The sequence below is a fragment of the Paramisgurnus dabryanus genome, chromosome 13 (genome assembly GCF_030506205.2).
Source record: "Paramisgurnus dabryanus chromosome 13, PD_genome_1.1, whole genome shotgun sequence".
Lineage (NCBI taxonomy): Eukaryota > Metazoa > Chordata > Actinopteri > Cypriniformes > Cobitidae > Paramisgurnus > Paramisgurnus dabryanus.
The window spans coordinates 10,131,118-10,136,015 of NC_133349.1; the positions used below are offsets into that span (position 1 = coordinate 10,131,118).

The 4,898-nt window shown below is 35.0% G+C and overlaps 1 long non-coding RNA gene across 1 annotated transcript; it reads right to left on the bottom strand.

The window, feature by feature from the left end:
- Positions 1-350: 350 nt before the first annotated feature.
- LOC135717681 (uncharacterized) lies at positions 351-1,987 on the bottom strand. The gene is made up of 4 exons (XR_010520335.2): positions 1,791-1,987; positions 1,345-1,393; positions 905-948; positions 351-482 (listed from the first exon to the last, which is right to left on the bottom strand). It is a non-coding gene; the product is annotated as an uncharacterized lncRNA (long non-coding RNA).
- Between the last annotated feature and the right edge of the window lie 2,911 nt (positions 1,988-4,898).

Sequence of the window (4,898 nt, forward strand, 5' to 3'; positions counted from 1 at the left end):
ATGTATTATGAGTGTCTTGCAAACATACAATCAGTATACCTTAAATAGACTGTTTGCGTACATTCTATATATTTTTGGCCAATCCAAAACTCTAAAAACTGCCCTGGTGAAAAATGAATATGCCAAGTACATTACATTTTGTATACTTTTACATACCTGCAGCTAGATTAGTAATGAGTATACTTCAAGTGCGTTAATAATTAGTTAACTTAAAGAGTGCTATTTTGTGAATAGATTACTTTAGCTGGTAACATAACCAAAATATTCTTTTCCAAATAAATAAAAGCTGATTAAAACAGTCAAAAACAATTCATTTTAAATATATTTAAAATATAGTTTTATTCACACCATTCAAAGTGTACAGTATTTGCCTAAAAATTGAACAATTACTCATTGAAGAATTTCAAGATGATTGAGTTTACAACGTCTTTCTCTCCCAAATCAACTTTAGTCTGGCAGGTTTTGGTTCAGCCTAAGGAAATCTGAAAAAGAGAGACAATAAGCTCAATTAAAAAGTGTTTAATATTAAAACATTACATTAATTTAAGACTTACTGTATTAAATCTATAGTTTACTGGCAGAGATTGTATAGCAGATATATTTTTACCTAAACTAGAGCTTGACTTAAATGTCATCATATATATTAAGGGGCGGTTTCCCAGACAGGAATTAGACTAGTCCATGACTAAAATAAATGTAAGAGCTGTCCAAACTGAAAACAACTTGCTCTGACATATCTTAAAATACATCAGTGCCCTTTGTTTTACATCGTAAAGCACATAAGTAATGTTTTTAGTAAGGCATTTTTGTTAAAACTATCCTAATTAAACTAAGGTCTAGTCCTGGATAAATCTAATCCCTGTCTGGGAAACCACACCTAAGAGTTTTCATTATAATGACTTGCCTATATGGGCTGCAAAATCCTCCTTACATAAAATACTTCAGCTCCTAAAGAAAGATTTTATTGTATTAAATTTAAATGTAAAACTTGTCAGAAAGAAAATGCAACAAGCAGACAATTGGGTGGTTTCCTGGAAAGGGATTAGCTTAAAACAGGACTAGGCCTTAGTTTAATTAAGAAATATAACTAGTTTCAAAAAACATGCCTTAATAAAAACATTACCTGTGTGCATTTTGAGGCAAAACAAAGGACACTGGTGTATTTTAAGATATGTCAGTGCAAGTTGTTTTCAGTTTGGACAGCTCTTACATTTATTTTAGTCTAGGAGTAGTCTAATCCCTGTCCGGGAAACCGCCTAAATATGTATATAACGTTATCTAAACTGAAGCTTGATTTACTACTACGAATGAATTATTATATCTTAAGAGTTTAAAATGACTTACCATTAGCTGCAAAGTCCTCCCTACAAATGTCTTTGAAAAACTTTAGCTTCTGAGGAAAGAATGCAGCATCATTAATACTAAATACAGTTAGGTAAAAGCCTTACAAACTCTAAACAGTCAATAAATGCTTAACTTTCACGCTACATTTAAAAAACAGATTTGCTGACGCTACCTTTTTTCATTAACATATACATACACACCAATACATATATTTAACAAAACAATCGGGTGTACTAATTCGATATAACAGGCTGACAGTGCTATCTTTCAAACCTTTAACATTAGCTATAAGCTAAGCTAAGCTACACAGCAGCTTATCACTAATAGCGAGTTGGACACCGCGTTATTGACAACATTTCGCATTCGAAATATGATAGTCTACTGATAAACTTCAGAATGGTCAAACGATAATCAAATATAATTAATTTTAAGATATTTTAACGTACCTTGGGACTGAATCCGTCCGTCTTGAACGACTGGTAAAAATCAAAATACGTGCGTCGTGACGTCATCACACACGTCAGATGCATTATTCAAATCTCAGAATTCACTTTTCTCTGAAATGCATTTACGAAAACTGTTTAAGTTAATTAATGTGTACAGCTAAAAGCGGTATGCAATTGACTCAAAAACTACAAAAAAACAAACACTCATATTCCCCTTACGAAAATGAATGTTTTTTTTGTGGTAAAAGTTTTTTTTTTTTTTTTTTTTTTTGGTGTATTGATTATTATTAGCAAAACCATGGTTATTTTGTGGTAAAACACAGTTAATTGATTTATCCAATGCTTGACTATAGTGAAGTTAAAGTGTACCTTATTATGTTAATAGTATATTACAAATGTATACATCTACAATATAAAATGTAACTGAACATACTGCTCTCTCGTAATTTTAAGCCCACGTTATTTCTCCATAAAATAATATACATTTGTACACCCCATATACATATCAAAATGTACTTAAAATATACTGTTTCTAAAGAATACTAAATAATGTATTTTAGAAATATACTGTCAGTGCATTATTATAATGATAACTTTAAGCATACCGATAAAGTATACCTAAAATACATTTTAAAATAAGTTTAAATTTAGTATACTTTAAAAATTGCACAAAACTTTAACTTTAAGTATATTTTTCTAAAGTATACTTTTAAAAAATATACTAAAGTATAATTATTTTGAAGTATGTTAAAAGTTTAATTGTAAAAAATACGCGCAAATATGTTGTAAGCATACTTTAAATATGTTTAAAGAAAGTACATTCCTTTGTAAGTATATTTGTAATGTACTATTGCAAAGTTAAATATACTTGAAATACAATAAAGTATATTTGTTTTTCACCAGGGTGAAGTGTCCATCGTATGCACACTGCAAAATCTAACCGGAAGAAGTAGGTCATCCGGGTACTTTTCGCATACTGTTTTTCGAATACTATGTATTCGGACATACTACTCGCCTCGCCTACTGCATTTCGCCTACTAAATAGTAAGAAGTAGGCGGTTTCGGACGCAGCATTGGTCTCGTCATGCTTCATGATTATGGCACTTTTAAGTTATTGTTTGGTTAATTCTCACCTTTACTTGACAGACAGTATGTAAGGACGGACAAGCAAGTACACGGTGAAGAGATGATCATGTGATCAGCAAGAAGGACTTCGAAAATTGAACTCAGGTCACCGATGTCAGCGCATTGCCCACTACACCATCGGCTCCAACAAAAAGGTACTTTCAAACAACATGCTGTTAACTTTGTGTGAGGAACGTTGAAATTTTAGCTCATTATTTTGAGTTTTTATTGCATCATTATCAATTCCATGCGAGTAGATCATTAAAAATTATTATTAAATATATCCATACGTTCAAGCTTTTTATGACATGCAGGTTGGAAACACAAAAATATTCCCACTTCAGCTTGAGGTTAGTAAAGTTAAGAGTATTTACTCCAGAGTTTTAGTGTTTGGATTACGTATCTGTTTCTCATGGGGAAGGTTTACACCCGAAAACACAAACCTCCTTGTCTGAACGCTCCAATGCAAATTGACTGAATAATGTTATACTGACAGCTTTTTAATGGTCGTTGCGAGAGCCATGAACTGTACCAATATTACCTTTGAAAAGGATAGATATTTTTGGAACGACGCTACAGCGTTGCAGGCCCTCGGAAATGTACATTAATGGACGCTCGAGTGGAGTTGCGGCTGGTTACGGGAAAATTAAAGTAGAGGCGATACTGACAGCACTGAATCTTGCTGTGCTAATGTAACGAAACATTTCTCACTTTAACACAGTGATCTGAAAACCATCTGTTTCAACAGCTCCCACTTTCCAAAGCACTTTCTTAAAATGATTGGCACATGTGAGAGGCCTGATTGGGTTTAGCTTTTATTTGGCTGGTTGAGAGTATCTTTCTGTTTTAATTTACAATATCTTTTCTCAGCTGTTCTTTCAATTTCCTCATGATTATTCACATTTTCATTTGATTCAGACGTTGAGCATCGAGATCATCAGGGATTTCTATTGTTAAGTTACTAAGGGGATTATTTTCGGGCAGTGCGTAATTTCACTACGCCTGCTGCTGCCATGTTACAGCAGCAAAGTCCTTGATTATTGATTATAATGTTGGCCCATATTGCTAGCATAGCATCTTGCAGTTGATGGAGATTTGTGGGATGCACATTCAGGGCACGAAGCTCCCGTTCCACCACATACCAAGGATGCTCTATTGGGTTGAGATCTGGTGACTGTGGGGGCCATTTTAGTACAGTGAACTCATTGTCATGTTCAAGAAACCAATTTGAAATGATTCGAGCTTTGTGACATGGTGCATTAACCTGAGGATGTGTACATGGTGGTAATAAAGGAATGGACATGGTCAGAAACAATGCTCAGGTAGGCCGTGGCATTTAAACGATGCCAAATTGGCACTAAGGGGCCTAAAGTGTGCCAATAAAACATCCCCCACATTATTACACTACCACCACCAGCCTGCACAGTGGTAACAAGGCATGATGGATCCATGTTCTCATTCTGTTTACGCAAATTCTGACTCTACCATCTGAATGTCTCAACAGAAATCGAGACTCATCAGACCAGGCAACATTTTGGTGAGCTCATGCAAATTGTAGCCTCTTTTTCCTATTTGTAGTGGAGATGAGAGTTACCTGGTGGGATCTTCTGCTGTTGTAACCCATCCTCCACAAGGTTGTGAGTGCTGTGGCTTCACAAATGCTTTGCTGCATACCTCGGTTGTAACGAGTGGTTATTTCAGTCAAAGTTGCTCTTCTATCAGCTTGAATCTGTCGGCCCATTCTCCTCTGACCTCTAGCATCAACAAGCCATTTTTGGCCACAGGACTGCCGCATACTGGATGTTTTTCCCGTTTCACACCATTCTTTGTAAACCCTAGAAATGGTTGTGCGTGAAATCCCAGTAACTGAGCAGATTGTGAAATACTCAGACCGGTCTGTCTGGCACCAACCATGCCACACTCACAATTTCTTAAATCACCTTTCTTTCCCATTCTGACATTCAGTTTGAAGTTCAGGAGATT